Source organism: Geotrypetes seraphini, chromosome 2 (genome assembly GCF_902459505.1).
Source record: "Geotrypetes seraphini chromosome 2, aGeoSer1.1, whole genome shotgun sequence".
NCBI lineage: Eukaryota > Metazoa > Chordata > Amphibia > Gymnophiona > Dermophiidae > Geotrypetes > Geotrypetes seraphini.
In genome coordinates this window covers 268687115-268704553 of record NC_047085.1, presented here as the reverse complement: position 1 = coordinate 268704553, position 17439 = coordinate 268687115, and the positions used below count along the sequence as shown (strand labels likewise).

Sequence of the window (17439 nt, the reverse complement as noted above, 5' to 3'; positions counted from 1 at the left end):
TGTGTTAAGTTTCAGTTTGAAGTTGATTGTCCAATGTTCTATTTCGGTCATAATATGAGAAATGTATTTTGATTGAGGAGCAGTCATGTTCCTTGTGTCATGGGATGCAGAAGGAGGGGGCAGGAGCTTCGGACTCAGCTCCCAGTCAGTCCTCCAAGGCCTTGGAACCCCTGAAATCCTGGAAAAACTGGTCTAAGGGGAAGAGATCCTGCTCAGATGAACTGAACAACAATGGGGCGAAATGGAAGTGCATGGGGGAGATGATGCATCTCTTCTTCTCCAGTCTAGGGTTACGCAAGGCTACAGGTCCCCCAATGCAATGCTTCTCCCACTTTGTCAGCCTATTATGGAAAGCCTGCTTAATGGGACCGGGAAGTGCTACTCTGCCTTTGGGCATGCTTATTCTGCCCAAGGGGGATCTTTCTCTCAGGCAGGTGTACCCGCCTCATACCTTGCCAGTTCTCAACATCAGTCCTTTGGAGCAGGACTGGTATGATTGGCGGTTCCTTTCCATGCTTTTATTGTTACAAGGAACTCCATCAACAGTGGATGATTTGGGATACCTTTCGGAGTCCAGTAGCCAGGGGGCAGGAATGGCGACTGATCCCTCTGTGTGTTGTCTTTTCAAGTCAGCTTCAGTTTCCCATGTCATTTCTGACATCCTGTCTATATTGAAGCTTGATGCCCAGCAGCCCTCCACCTTGTGCATAGACAAACTTTTTTCCTGCTATCCGAATCTTACCTCCTTGGTCAGTGACCAATGGAAGATACCTGAAGGCTTTCTTAAGGTGGTCAAAGCTATGTCGGCTCTATCCTATGGCTCTGGACTTCCAGCAGCTGTTTGTCCAGCCAAAGGTGGACTCTGCAGTGGCGCAGGTGACCAAGTGCACCTCCCTACCTAGTGAAGGAGGAGTGATGCTGAAGGATGCACAGAACCGTAGAGTGGATGCGATCCTGAAAAGGCAGTTTGAAGCGCTGGCTTTGGGTATTAAAGCTACAGCAACTGCCTTCTTCATAGCGTGTGCTTGCCATAACAGACTGCGGACTAGGGTGGTCCAAAAAAAATTAACACATTTCGTTTGTCCACGAGGCTAATTTTATTCCTTTATATAAAAATGAAAAATGCACAAAATTTTACTTAAAACAAAATTTAGGGGTAGCCTCACCTCACAGTTTTTTTTAAACTACTGGTAAGCTTAACCGTATATTGTAATTCATGTTCTCTCAATAAATAACGGTCTATGACATAAGAGCTGCCTTTAATGTAGAAAGAAACTTCTTTCAGTGGCTGGCCACTAGATGAAGAGCAAATTGCTTCTGTTCTTCATCTTTTGTCAAAGTATCATATTTTCAATGAGGCTTATCCCTCATTCTACTGCATCATTAACAGTCAGTTTGGATGCCTGATTCTAAAGTTCCTTGCATTGTTTGTGCACTCTCTGGGATGTTTCTTCAGGAATATTTTTGTATATGTTGATACTCCTCCAATCAAAAGAGAAAAAAATGACTATGTTCTCTGTGTTACAAGACTTTCAAAGGTCACAGGTTCCGTTTCATCTGTACACATGAGAAGTCATGGAATGTCTAGCAATAGTGGCTGCTGTAAGTTTTGCACCATTATTAGCTTTGTTTCTGGTGCAATTCTGTCATCATAAAAGGCAAGTGCTGCTAGTTGCTCAGACAGAAACCATAGATGTATGGAAATTACTGTGAACGCTTTGTTTGCAACAGTTTTATTTGTGTAGTTTCTTCAACTTCCTAATACAAGAGTCTATGCGTTGTGTCAGTATCCTACCATTATCGCTGATTCACATGCCAACTAATAGCTTTCCGGTAAATGTTTTCTTTTGTCTTAGTGATGAAAATTGACCAGTTGAAGAACATCCAGTATACTTGGCATTCTAGCAGTTTACAGCTGACAGACTTCACAAGGAACCAATTTTTGGGTGCAGATCGCATACTAGACAATGCCATACAAATTAATTACAAAAATATCACTCCAAAACAAAAGCACCACACAAGCCAAGAAAGCTAGCTTATTACTTAAGCGAAAGAAAAGCTGGACAACTACCTGAGGGAAACGAGGTGACTTATCGATACCCCCGAGCGGTTCCTTTCTGCTGCAACTTTGCTGGCAGGCACCCTCGCTGGCAGGCACTCACTGAGATGGACCCCTGACATCACCGGGTCCATCTCCAACTTGTTAAATTCAAGCCGCCGCCGCAGTTAGCCTGGGAGCTGGACAACTACCTGAGGGAAACGAGGTGACTTATCGATACCCCCGAGTCTACCATAGCAGCGGTTCATTTCTGCTGCAACTTTGCTGGCAGGCACGCTCGCTGGCAGGCACTCACCGAGACGGACCCCTGATGTCACCGGGTCCATCTCCAACTTGTTAAATTCAAGCCGCCACCGCGGTTAGCCTGGGAGCTGGACAACTACCTGAGGGAAACGAGGTGACTTATCGATACCCCCAAGTCTACCGTAGCAGCGGTTCCTTTCTGTTGCAACTTTGCTGGCAGGCACTCACCGAGACGGGCCCCTGACGTCACCGGGTCCATCTCCAACTTGTTAATTCAAGCTGCCGCCGCGGTTAGCCTGGGAGCTGGACAACTACCTGAGGGAAACGAGGTGACTTATCGATACCCCCGAGTCTACCATAGCAGCGGTTCCTTTCTGCTGCAGCTTTGCTTGCAGGCACCCTCGCTGGTAGACACTCACCAAGACGGACCCCTGACGTCACCGGGTCCATCTCCAACTTGTTAAATTCAAGCCGCTGCGGTTGCGGCCACAGGGCTTGGCCGAAGGGGCACGCTAGGCCCCTTGGGAGCCACGAGGAGCCGGGGAACTGGAACGAATAGTTGGTGGTAAATATAGCACAATTGTGTAAGCTTAACATGGGGAAAAGGAAAATTAAACCGAAGAGTTCTACACCAGCTATATCTGGCCCCATGGACAGGCATTTAACATCAGTAACTGAAAACTTTAGTTGCACCAATTACCATGAAATCTTCATTGTCAGGTGCTTCAATGAGCCCCCTTGAACGATCTCCTCCCCTTCATCCAGTACCATGTGAAAGTAGGAATACCATTCCCACTATATCCACCGAACAAGTGGTGGCCTCCACTCAGATTAAGAAGTTGGTTTATAGTGAAATACCTAAAGCACTGGATTTTCAGGTGCAGTGGAGGAACACCCAAGTACGGTGGAAGCACATGATATTACCCTCAAAGATTTGTGGTTAGGTATTTCTAGGGTTGAAGGGTTTCTTAGATCAACGATGAAACAAACGATGGACTTTTCACAGGCTGTGGATTCCAATTTGAGCTGTTTGGATAAACGACTAAACATTATGGAAGCTCAATGTAATACACTTCAAGCAGTCTCAGTATCTGCTGTTAAAGATTCTACTGTGATACATGCTAAAATTGAATCCATGGAAAATATGCATAGAGCGAGAAATCTCCGCTTGGTCAATTTCCTTGTAACTCATCTACTATCATCCGATATTTTGTTAAGGAAATATTTTAAAGAAATACTGGGATTGCCCAATGCGGAGAATTTTCCAATAAATAATCATTATTATGTTCCTCAAAAAAAAAAGAATCTGCCCAGGAGGTGGATCATTTGGTCACAACTGAAATTAATTTGATTGATTTTCTGGAAGATACTCGAGATGTGATTCAGAATTGATCCACACTGGTAATAACATGCATGAGTGAGATTGATACAATGTTAATTATGAAACTTTATTTTAAAAACAGACTAACAAAGTTTTGTGGCGATTTGGTTAGAATTTTTCCTGATGTCTCCAGAGCCAATCAATTTAGAAGGAAAGAGTTTTTGAGGTTAAAAGTTAGAGTTCTGGCTCTAGAGGCGTCTTTTTATTTGAAATTTCCATGTAAATGCTTAGTCAAATTAAAAGAAGTCGAATATGTTTTTTGGGATCCTATCCAACTACAACAATAATAAGATTAACTTTTATTAAGTTTCATCACTAAGAAATGTGAGGTGAAATCTATCCCTATTACAGTAAGGAATGATTCAGGGGTCGCGTAGGTGATCTGAGAATTATTCTTTTATCTTTTCTTATACTTTTCTTTTGCAATTTGTAATGTCCTCCCCTTTTAGTGGGCTTAAAAAGGAATTATGTATGATTGATTATGTATTTTGTTTTAGATACCCCTTTTTTACCTTTATATTATTGGATAATGTATTATTCAAATTATAATAAAAAATTACTGAACATTAAAAAAAAAAGAAAAGCCTCAGACAAACGGAGAGGTGTACCCACGCTCTTTCACCAAAGCATAATAGGCAAAAAACTTTCGCACAAGTTTAAAGTTAGCAGGTGGGAGCAAAAAAATAGCTGAGAATGATTAATGGTAAAAACCACTGAACACAAACAGGCCAGGCCGACGATTGTTTCGTGGCCGGTAACCACTGCTTCAGGGCCTTAGCGCCAAATCAGTATGCAGATCCTAACTGCAAGTTGACCCCCAGAGCAAATCACAAGATACTAAAAGAAGTCTCAAAAAATCCTAAAATGTCATCACGGGACATACAACAGACTCTTGCTACTGTTGATATGAAAGTGCATGCCTCTACAATTAGAAAGAGACTGCACAAATTTAACTTGCATGGGAGGTGTACAAGGAGAAAACCTTTGCTCTCTAAGAGAAACATCAAGACCAGGCTGAAGTTTGCCAGAGAGAATGTAGACAAACACCAGGACTTCTGGAATAGTGTTCTATGGACAGATGAGTCTAATTTGGACACCAGAAAAGAGGACATGTTTGGCGTACACCAAATACAGCATTCCAGGAAAAGAACCTCATACCAACTGTCAATCATGGAGGTGGAAGTGTCATGGTTTGGGGATGCTTTGCTGCAGCAGGACCTGGCCAGCTCAATATCATAGAATCCACCATAAATTCTACCGTGTATCAGAGGGTGCTTGAGGAACATGAGACCATCTGTAAGAAAATTAAGGCTGAAGTGGAACTGGATCCTGCAGCACGACAATGACCCAAAACATACCAGTAAATCCACCAAGGACTGGCTGAGAATTAAGAAATGGAGAGTCCTGGAGTGGCTGAGTCAAAGCCCTGATCTTAATCCCATTGAGATGCTGTGGGGTGATTTGAAATGGCTGTACATGCAAGAAACCCCTCAAACATCTCACAGCTGAAAGAATTCTGCATTGAGGAGTTGGCCAAACTTTCCTCATACCGATGTCAGAGACTGGTGGATGACTACAAGAAGCGTCTCACTGCATTTATTTCAGCCAAAGGCTGTAACACTAGCTATTAGGGTGTAGGGTGTCCCAATTTATTCCTCAGTTAGAATACTGCTCTCTCTCTAACTTCTGTACCTCACTGCTCTCCATCTCTGATCATCATCTGATACCTTCACGATTACTCACCCTTCCGCTCAGCCATGTTCTCAACCACTGTTTCACCTCTCTTTTTCTCCACTATGTTATCCAAGTCTGTCCTTGAAGCTATCTCATCGTACAACTCTTTTCTCACCTCTGCTCTGGACACCCTTGCTCCCCCTATTCCCCACTCTGTCAGGTGTACCAAACCTCAACCTTGGCTCACTCCCAGTATCCACTACGTAAGTTTCTGTGCTCACTGTGCCAAACGCCTTTGGCTCATATCTCGTACACAAGCTGACTTCCTTCACTTTAAATTTATGCTGACCTCCTTTAATTCTGCTTTTACACTAGTAAAGCAAGACCACTACATCCAGCTAACTAACTTCCTTTCTTCTAACTCCCACCATCTCTTTGCTACACTGAACTCCCTCCTTAAAGCGTCTCCCCTTCCCCCCGACCCTTCTGTCTCTCTCTCATCAAATGATGCTGAATACTTCAATGACAAGGGTCACAGGATCACCCTTGAATTCACTGCAAAGTCACTTCCTCCTTCTCTATCCACTGTCCACTCTCCTGACCTTCAAGCTCACACCACCCCTTCTTCCTTCACCCTTCACCCAAACAACTCAGGAAGCTCCCCTTGCCTGGTCCCACCCTCTCGACCTTCCATTAACTACCGCTCATTTTTCTTCCTTCTCTGAAATCACAGAGGAAGAAACCACACCTCTGTCCTCAGCCAAGCTACTGTCCTCTTCCAAGCACCACAGAACTTATTCCCACCCCTCTACTTGTCCCCTCCCATCTGCCATATCCCCAATCTACCCATTTCCACTGCAACTGTCCCCGATGCCTTCAAACATGTGGTGGTTAAGCCTCTTCTCAAAAACTTGCTGGACCTCACCTGCCTGTCCAACTATCACCCTGTCTCACTTTTTCCAAGCTACTCAAGTGTGTTGTTCTCTGTTGCTGCCTGGAGTTCCTTTCATCTCGACAGATTCTTGATCCTCTACAATCAGGTTTTCAGCCCCAACACTTCACAGACTCTGCCCCCACCAAAGTCTGTTGTGAACTGTTCATGGCCAAATCTAAAGGCCTTACTCCATCCTCATCCTTCTTGACTTGTCTGCTACTTTTGATACTGTTAATCGCTGCTTACTCCTTGATACGTTGTCCTCCCATTGCTTCCAGTATCACCTATATGCTGATGACTCCCAGATCAACCTCTCTACACCTGAAATTTCACCTAAAGTCCAAAAAAGTCTCAGCCTGTCTGGCAGACATTGCTGCCTGGATGTCTCACTGCCACCTGAAACTAAACATGTCCAAGACTGTTCCTCTTTCCTCCTAAACACTCCGCTCCTATCCCCCTATTTCCATCTCTGTAAATAATACTATTTTCATTCCAGTCTCCTCTGCTCACAACCTTGGAGTAGTCTTCGATTCTGACAATCATTTTTTTATACACAACTAACAGAAGCGACAGGCTTTAGCAGTCTGTATCTACATTGCCAAAATTTGCCTCTTCCTCTCTGAGCACACTACCCGGACTCTTGTCCACATACTCGTAACCTCTCACTTGGAAAACCTGTTAGAAGTAAATTGCAGTAGTCTACTGAACCACCTCTTCCCCCTGCAATTTGTGCAAAACTTAGCTGCATTTCTTATCTACTGCCAATCTCACTACACTCACCTTACCCCTCTCCTCAGATCACTCCACTGGCTCCCTATCTGCCTCCGCATATAGTTCAAACTCCTATTTCTAACCTACAAGTGTTCATGCCACAGCCCATCAGTATCTCTCTTCTCTTATACACCTCCCCGAGAACTCCACTCCTCAGATAAGCTGCTTTTATCTTTACCCTTTTCCTTCACTGCCAATTCTAGACTTTGTTCCTTTCATCTAGCTGCCCTCTATGCCTGGAGTAAACTACCTGAGTTCGTCCATCATGCTCCTTCCCTTGTTTAAAAGCAGACTGAAAACCCACCTTTTTGATTTAGTCTTCAATCCATAACCCTATTCCCCTCTGCCCACTTGCCACCACCCTAGGCAGCAGATTAACTAACCCCCCTAACTGTATCCCCACCCTGGCATCCTTTGTCTGTCTTGTCTGTTTAGTTTGTAAACTCTTTTGAACAGGGACTGTTTCCTTTTTCACTACATACAGCGCTGTGGTATGTCTGGTAGTGATCTAAAAGTAATAGTAATGCCAAACAAGTTGCAGCTTGATTTTTGCACTTTATTTTTGAATCCCCTGAGTGGTAAAACGGACCATTGGGACTCATTAAGCTAAGAGTCTTTCTTTTTTTTTTTTTTAATTTAGTCATATTTATCATAGATTGTCTACATATTCAAGGAGGTTTTTTGACTCAGGAATGAGCATTTGAGCCTAAATAATGACGGTTAGAACTTTGTCGCTATCTGTTGAATCAAAAGTGAAGTCAAGGATCTTGATGGTGTCCTTGAATGGGAGGAGGTGGTCGACAATGGAGCTGGTACTGATTAGCACCATTGCAAACGGTCAGAGAGAGACAAGTTAAAACGGTTACCTGCTGACATAGAAAAAAAAAAGAAAGGCAGGAAAATAGAGAATGGCTGGCTGCTCAGGAGCTATGGAAACAGGCTTAAGGGAAGCCCTGGAATAGGATGGTTCTCTTAAAGTAAGAGGGAGATGACAAAAAAGTCAGGATCTCCAGAGTTAGGCCGTATGTCCGGGAGAAAGGGAAAGCTGGAATAGGGACCAGTCCTTTAGCAATATAAAGACACAGCTGCCTGGTTAAAAAAAAGATGGGTTAAGATAAAACCCTGGTTGTTACAAATAGTGCTGAAGAGTAAATCTCAGCATGCTACAAAGTTATAATAGAAATGACTGGTAATAATAATAGAAAATAGGAAGCCCTAAGGAAATGGAGAAAAGGGTTCTATTCCTTAGTGTTTGTATTGCCTAAAGGAGTTCTATTTGACTGTGCAACAGTGTGGACAGCTAAGCTAGAGCTTACCTTTAAAGTCCTATTTGTTGAAGAAGGATATTGTAAGATAAAGCACTCGTTTAACAAGAATGCATTGTTGGACCAAGATTGCTTGGAATCTATGTTTAAAAAGAGATAACTTCTGTATTTATTTGTTTTGTTGATATTTAGTAAAGAACAATTTGTGGAATGTACTAGAGTCTGGCAGTATATTGGGGGCATAAAGAGGGTAATTTCAGGGACTAGCTTAACCAGAAAGGAAAGGTTATAATCAAATAGGAGCCTATTAGCCTGTAGCCCTCAGCAGTTATTCTCTCAAAATAAAACTCACTCTGAAGAACCTTTTACTGTGGCAGTGTGACTAGTTGGTCCATGGATTAGGGACAGAAGTGGGAAATGTCCAGCCCCGAAGAAAGCCTGGTTTAATTGTTTGTTGAGCCAGTAATGTGATAGTGTCTAGCTTTTTGACTTAAGGAACTCTGATTCGATATCCAGTCCAAGACACTACACTACTAGATTGGTTTACGGTTTACGGTTAATTGTCATGGGACACTGACAGTCTTTTGCTAAAACTCTTTATGGCTGGGTATCCTGATCTGATTCCAATGGCGTGTGACAAGAGCCATGCCTGGGATATAGTTATATTGGATTATAATCTGTTCAGGAAAGACAGGGTAGAAAGAAAAGGAGGGGGAGTGGCATTATATATTAAAGATCATATTAAAGCCACACAATTGTAGGATCTACAGAGTAAGGAAGAGGCACTGTGAGTCAAACTCGAAAGAGGGAATGGAAAATATATTTATATTGCTGTGAGATACAGGCCTTCGTTACAGATAGATTTAATAGAAGACATTTAAAATATAGCTGTAAAAGGTGAAGTACTATTAGATTTTAATATGCCAGATATTGATTGGGGTAACCCTATGGCGGGACATCTTGAATTCTGTACAAAGAGAACTGTTCCAGCGGTTGGTAGTGGAACTCATGTGGGATGGGGCCATACTGAATTTCGTTCTTACAAATGGGGAAAGTGTTTCTGATGTTATAGTGGATGAACATTTGGCATCCAGTGATCATCGCATGGTGTGGTTTAATATTAAGACAATTGTAGAAAGGACTTATTCGAAAGTGAAGATTCTGAACTTTAATAAAACTAATTTTGTTCAGATGAGGTATTATGTCAAAGAATTCTTGTCTGGATAGGAACATCTGGAAGAAGTAGAAAAATAGTGGGCAAAACTGAAAGGAGTTAGTATAAGGGCAACAAACCATTTTGTAAGAAAAGTAAATAAAAGAAGGCCGCTTTGGTTCTCCAAAGGAGTAACTGAGAAGGTAAGGAAAAAGAGATTAGCTTTCATAAACTACAAAAGATCACAGAAAGAAGAAGACAGGCAAAAATATCTGGAAAAGTTGAGAGGCAGGTTGAGTAGTCAGGAAAGCAAAGGTGCAAATGGAAGAAAAAAAATAGCAGACACAAATGGGGGAAGAATACATTTTTTATGATATATTAGTAATAGGAGGAAGTGCAAAAGAGGCATTGTGAGACTCAAAGGTGAAGTAATTCAGCCTTATTATCAGTTTCAACAAATATTTCTGTTCTGTGTTTATAGCTGAAGCATCAGGAGTAGGACTGCAAAAAAACAAAATAGGACTGGAGGTGTGACAGAGCCTGATTGATTTTCAGAGGATTGTGATCGTGAGGAGCTCGCTAAAGGTGGATAAAGCGATGGGGCTGGATGGTATACATCCGAGGGTACTTAGGAAGTTCTGGTGGCTCTACTAGCTGACCTTTTCAATGCTTCTCTAGAGTTGGGAATGGTACCGGGGGATTGGAAAAGGGCAGATGTGGTCCCTCTCCACAAAACTGGAAGTAAGGAAGAAGTAGGGAACTACAGGTCTGTAAGTCTGATTTCTGTGGTAAGTATATTAACGGAAACGCTTTTAAAACAGAGAATAGTGAAGTTTCTGGAATCCAGTTGATTACAGGACCCAGTGCAACATGGATTCATTAGAGGCAGGTCTTGTCGGACAAATCTAATCAATTTCTTTGACTGGTCAACCAGAGAATTGGGTAGAGGGAGTGTGCTAGAAGTGGTGTGCTTAGATTTTAGCAAAGCCTTTGACAGTGTTCCAAGTGACAGACTGGGTCAGGAACTGGTTGAGTGGAAGGTGACAGATGATAATGTTCAAAGGAGATCACTTTGTAGAAAGGGATGTTACCAGTGGTGTGCCTTAAGATTCAATTCTTGGGCCTGTTCTTTTTAATATTTTTGTAAGCAATATTGTTGAAGGACTGTAAGGTAAGATTTGCCTCTTTGTGGATGATACCAAAATCTGCAATAGAGTAGACACCCCTTATGGTTTGCAAAACATGAGGAAGGACCTAGTGAAGTTTGAGAAATGGTCTGAAATTTGGTAGCTAAGAAATGCAAGGTCATGCATTTGGGCTGCAGAAACCCAAGGGAACCATACAGTTTAGGGCAGTGGTGTCCAACCTGCGTCCCGAGGGCCGCATGCAGCCCCGTGAAGTATTTTGTGCGGCCCCAGTCGACGGCAATACAGTGTTTTCCTCTGCTGCCCCTGGGTGTTTACCATCTTGCCGGCTCCCTCCTCTGTCTTGCTGCAGTGTTTTTGCGGCCCCAGAAAAAAATGTTTTGGCCAATGCGGCCCAGGGTAGTCAAAAGGTCGGACACCCCTGCTTTAGGGGATGAACTTTTGTGCACGAAAGAGGAGTGGGACTTGGGTGTGATAGTGAGTGATAATCTTAAGATGGCCAAACAGGTTGGAAAGGCTACAGCGAAAGCTAGAAGTATGCTTAGGTGTATAGGGAGAGGAATGGCCAGTAAGAAATAGGAAGTATTGATGCTCCTGGTGAGACCTCATTTAGAATATTGTGTGCAAATTCTGGAGACTGCACTTTCAAAAAGATATAAACAGGATGGTGTCTGCCTAGAGGAAGACAACTAAAATAGCTGATGGTCTGTGTCATAAAGCATTCTTTGGAGGAAAGGCAGGAGAGGGAGGATATGATAAAGACGTTTAAATACCTATGTGGCATAAATTCACATGAGGCGATTCTCATTTGAAAGGAAACTCAAGCGAGAGGGGCATAGAATGAGGTTAAGAGGTGATAGGCTCAGGAGTAATGTAAGGAAATACTTTTTTTTAGAGAAAGGGTGGTAGATGTGTGGAATAGTCTCCCAGTAGAGGTGGTGGAAATAGTCTGTATCTAAATTCAAGAAAGTGTGAGACAGAAACATGGGATCTCTTAGGGAGAGGAGAAGATAGTGGATGCTGCAGATCTGCAGACTGGAAGGGCCATTTTCTCAAAGTTTGTCAAATTTTAGTCTTTTTTTTTGTGCCTCCTTGTTCCTTTATTCCTTCAGTTTCATCATAGTCTCATTTTTTTTCAAAAAAAAAATTTTTTTTTCCCAATTTGGATTTTTGGGTCATTTGGGTTCTTTTCAGTCTGTTTCCACGCTGAGACTCTTTCAGTGTGACATCTACTAGACTCCCTGGACCATCAAGCCCTTTGACTTTGTATTGGTGGTTTTTCCATTGATGTCCAAGGCTCCTAGCAGCTTCAAGCTAAGTGCACTCAATGTCAAAGGACATTTTCAGGTACCAACCTGCATAACTGGTGTGTGCAGTGCCTAGGTTCTGACCATCGAGACATTTCTGCACCATTGCTCTCATGTGCAGAAGAGGTCGCTTAAAGACGGAAAATTGCAGTTCCACAAACTCTTTAGTATAACTTCAGGGATATTGAACATGATTGGAGACTCCAGTCCTGATGCCCAACCACATGTGACTCCAGCCCACTACAGAGCTCCTGCATCTCTTCAACCCTATTTGAGGCCCACCAAAACAGAGGATACGTCCCGCTGGTGGACCATTTGGGGACCCTTCGTGCGGACCAAGACACCAAACTATACCAAAAAAGACCTCCCTATAACAAAATAATCCTCACCCTACCACAAAAATCACCAGTGAAAACACCAAAAGAAACATAGTTCGCTCCACCCAATCCTTACCTCCCAACTCCACAAAAAATGAAAACGATAAAACAGAAACAAATAGTCATCGCCCTACTACTCTTGATCCTAACATTCCAGAAAGCAAGAGGAAACTATAACTCACCAATTCCAATTATAGTAACAAGCAATAGAAACCACCACCCAGCAGGGAGCAACCATATAAACGTGGTTGACTGCTCCATCTGCATGCACCACAGCATCCCCTATACCTGGGGGAGAAGACCCTCAAACGCCTCCCGAAACCATCCCAGGATCGAACCCATCCCCCAAGCAGACATCCTCATCTACCCAAAAATATCACACAACACTAAAACTGAATTTACATCAATAAAATGCGCATACATGAACATCAAATCCCTAGGCCCCAAAACTGAGATCACAAAGGACAGGATAGAAACAGAAAAACTAGGATGCCTCTTCCTCACAGAAACATGGCTAACCTCAGACACTGACCCCAGAATAACGGAAGTTTGCCCACAAGGCTACAAAATACAAGTAGTTTGTAAAGACAAAATACGAGGAGGAGGACTGGCTATCCTGGCCCAAAATACTCTAAATATAGCTCTACAGAACAAAATCTCCACCCCACACATGAATCTAGTCGCCTGCCAATTATCGGGCCCCACACTCAAAGGAACCCTAACCTGCCTACTTTGCTACATAACACCAGGAAAATGGAACATAGCAAAATCAGAATTTATACTCAGAAACTCCCTCACATCAACATACAACCTAATCCTAGGCAATCTTAACCCACACCTGGAAGACAAATCTTCCAACCAAGCAGAAAACCTCCTCTCATTCCTCAAAACCCTATCCTACAGAATCCTAGACCCACAAACCACACACGAGAAGGGCCACCAACTCGACATAGCAGCCTTCATGTCCCAACAACCAGAAATTCACACCAGAAACGGAACATGGTTACGCAATCTCTGGTCAGACCTCTATATGTACACCTTCAAAATCAACTGGACACAGGGCAAAACCAAACCAAATAACCAAAGCTTAACATATGAAGCACAGAAAAAGATCGACCCACCTAAATTCTGGAATAAAGTAGACACCATGATACAAGATGGAAACCCCAAGGACTTCATTAACCACTGGTGCACCCTAAGCACATCCATCCTCGAAGACATGACACAACCACAGAAAAAGACCAGAAACTGCAGACGCTCAGACAACGAACTACTGCAACGCAAATGACAATGCAGACGTCTTAAAAGAGAATGGAGAAAAAACAACCTAGAACACACAAAAACAACCTGGAGAACACTGAACAAACAATAGCTAAAAGAAAAAAGAATGGCATACTACACCAATCAGATAGGCATAGAAATCCAAGACATCAAAAAACTTTTCAAACTACTAAAGGGAACTCATAGACACCAAACCCTACCTAGCCACCAAAACTGTCCCACCCCCAAAGCTAATCAATTGGCTGAATTCTTCAGAAACAAAATATCAACAGCCGGAAACACCTTCACCGGGACCCCAAACCACCTCAACAAAATCTCGATACCACCTATAGAAAACAAGGTCTATGTAGCAAACAGAAACTGGTCAGATTTCCCAGACAAACAATGGCACGACCTAGCCAAACTACAAAAAATACAATCATGCAGCCTACAACCTCAACCACTGGCCCCCATACCTGATAAAAGCTGCCAGCACTAGATTACGCACTCACCTCATGCGGTGGATTAGTTACATGCTTACAGAGGGTCAATTTCCACAAGAACTTGCCGAAATCATCATAACCCCTATTCTGAAAGACTCAAAGGGAGCATCCAATCAGCCAAATCATCCATCCAATTACAGACCTATAGCCTTAATACAGCTATACGTCAAACTAATGGAAGGCCTTGTAGCAAAACTTCTCAACAAATACTTAGAAACTCACAATATACTTCATCCCTCACAATCAGGCTTCAGAGGCAACTACAGTACAGAAACACTACTAGTCTCTCTCCTAGACATAACCAAATACCTAAGCAGTGGCAATCGACCTAGTAGATCACAACATCCTACTACACTGGAGGCAATAGGAAGTACAGGCAAAGTCTACAATTGGTTTGAAGGATTCCTTCGCTCAAGAAGATACAGAGTAAAAGCAAACAATGAACAATCAGAATCCTGGAACAACCCTTGCGGAGACCCCAAGGCTCCCCACTATCACCAACACTCTTCAACCTTTACATAGCCACACTTGGCACATGCTTAGACAAACTAGACATAACGTCATACAGCTATGCAGATGATATCACCATCCTCCTACCTTTCGACCAAACCACCCCCAACAACAAACAAACTACACATTGCACTAGAAACAATGTCAAAATGGGTGAGAGGCCACAAATTAAAAGTGAAACAAAACCAAATTATTACTTCTAGACAGAAACAAAACCCCAACCATAACAAACCTAGAAATAAACTCCATCACATATCCCTTACAACCCAACCTAAAACTGCTGGGAATAATGATAGACAAAGGCTGCACAATGCAACTTCAAATCAGCAAAATGGTTCAGAAGGCATTCGCAACCATGCGCAACTTAAGACAAATCCGAAAATACTTCAACAACGAACAATTCAAACTCATAGTACAAGTGCTAATCCTAGGACTCCTGGACTACTGCAACATACTTTACCTATCATGCCCCACCAACATGCTAAAACAATTACAAACAGTCCAAAATACAGCCCTAAGACTAATATACTTGCTGAAAAAATACAACCACATTACCTCAGCTTTCCAAGACTCACACTGGCTAAAGCACACTTTACCCACCCCCCAATCAAAGGCATGCAAAACAAAAAAAAATATATGACGGTCTACTAGGCAGCAGAGCAGCAAAAATAGACCGCCACCTCTCAAATCTACTGACCACGACGCCAACTACAAAACATTCAGGAAAGAACTGAAAACCATACTATCTAAACCATATCGACCATTCCCAGATCCTGATGCATACTATAGCTATCAACCTTGTAATCTCCTTGGGAATGCCCAGGCTAATTTCTTATAAACTGCTTAGAAATGAAAGGTATTGGCGGGATAGAAGAAATCAATGTAATGTAATAAGTGATATACTGTAGAATAGATTATGGCGGGTTGCAGGATCAGTGAGAACTGATCCTTTCCCTCTACACAGCCCAGCCGAGTAGTTTACTGGAGTGCCCTGTAAGATTACCCAAAATAAAGCAATGCAAACATTCATTCAAAATTAAAGTTTTCTTTATTTTCCTACCTGGGTTCAGGATTTAAAATAAAATCCTGAACCCAGGTAGAATAAAGCAATGCAAACATTCATTCAAAATTAAAGTTTTCTTTATTTTCCTACCTGGGTTCAAGATTTAAAATAAACCATAAGTGCAAAACATTCAAAGACAAAACACAAAACATATATCAAAATATGCTGATTTGTTCAAAACAAAAGTAAGTATGCATAAGTATTTTCCCAAAAGCTTTCTCATAGTCGTGTGCACATGTGGCTTGGTCAGCTGTGCTAATTACCAGTCTCTGCACAATGACTGCCAAGTGATGTTCTTTGGGCACTGCTACTGTATCAAAAGAGAACTTTGCAGATTGCGATTGGAATATATTCCTTTTCTGTATACTGCCTGTTTGAGTTTCCCATACAGTTTTGTACTTATTGTACGTCTTGCGTTCTTGTAATGCTGGATTCCTGTACGCTCTGTGTTGCAATCGCTATAAACATATTATATATATTTAAAAAAAAATCGCTATAAACATATAATATATATATATAAAAAAAAAAAAGCAAGCACTGTTATGGCAGGAGGCTTAATAGAGGAGATAAGGGTGTTCCCTTTCTCCTACTTCAAGCACTGCTGCAAAGTGGGTTTAAATGTTCAGTTTCACATTCCCACAACAGTGACTGTTGGCTTGTATTGCTCTCCTCCCAGAGCATAACTTCTTCAAATAAAGCATTATTTATTTATTCAATTTTCTATACCGTTCTCCCAAGGAAGTTCAGAATGGTTTACATGAATTTATTCAGGTATTTTCCCTGTCTGTCCTGGTGGGCTCACAATCTATCTAATGTATCTGGGGCAATGGGAGGATTAAGTGACTTGCCCAGGGTCACAAGGAGCAGCGTGGGTTTGAACCACAACTTCAGGGTGCTGAGGTTGTAGATTTAACCAATGTGCCACGCTCCCTGTCCTCACTCACATTGTCAAATCCTGAGACATTTCAATATTATTCACAATGCTTTCACTGTTGGACAGACTTTCCCAGCTGGTATCGGCAACTTTTGATTCCTGATAGGGCTTAGATAGCTGTCCCGTTCTGCAAACACCTCTAGCTGGCAGATTAGTTAGGTACCTTACTGGCTGTGTGGTGCTGCAGTGTGTCACCCGGATAATCCCTTCTCAAGTTAGGTGCTTGGCAGCTAAGAAGTAGAGAATGACACGGTGACAAAATTCATCACTGTTCCCGTCCCTGCGGATAACCGCGGGAAACCATCTTCATGCCATTCTTTAAGGAGAGAGGGAAGAATCAGAGTATAATTGGGCACAACCACTGACCCGCAAGCTTTGCTTTGAAGAATGCTGGTGTAGAAGGACCGAAGTTGAAATAGACACTAGAAAATGACATGGGATTATTTCCCGCGGTTATTCGCGGGGACGGGAACGGTGATGAATTTTGTCACCGTGTCATTCTCTACTAAGTTCACTTGCTTTCCTGTGCTGTCCTTTAGGTGCCTCATTGGTTCCTGCTGCTTTTGCTCAATCCTGCGTCCTGCTTTGAATCCTGCCCATGGACAATCCTCCCTAGCAGTGAAAACTCCCTGCCTTTATTTTGCAGAGCTGAGCAACCTATCTCTCTCTTTGGCTTCTTAGCAGATTGCTTAATGAGTTTCTCTGCTGTGTGCTGAGATCTACCCCCACCCCCTCTGCAAATAGCAGTCTTAGAAGTGGGTGTAAAACCTGTCTCTGTTAGTTGTCCTTCAGTATGGCTGTTTAAAGGCAAATAAATGCTAGTTCCAGGATTTTCTCTGTCTGCTGGAACTACCTCTGTT

The 17439-nt window shown here is 42.5% G+C and overlaps 1 protein-coding gene across 6 annotated transcripts in view; it reads left to right on the top strand.

Annotated features, from left to right (window-relative positions):
• The window catches only part of RECK (reversion inducing cysteine rich protein with kazal motifs), a 381558-nt gene that overhangs the window by 250178 nt on the left and 113941 nt on the right, over positions 1-17439 (top strand). The window lies entirely within an intron of this gene.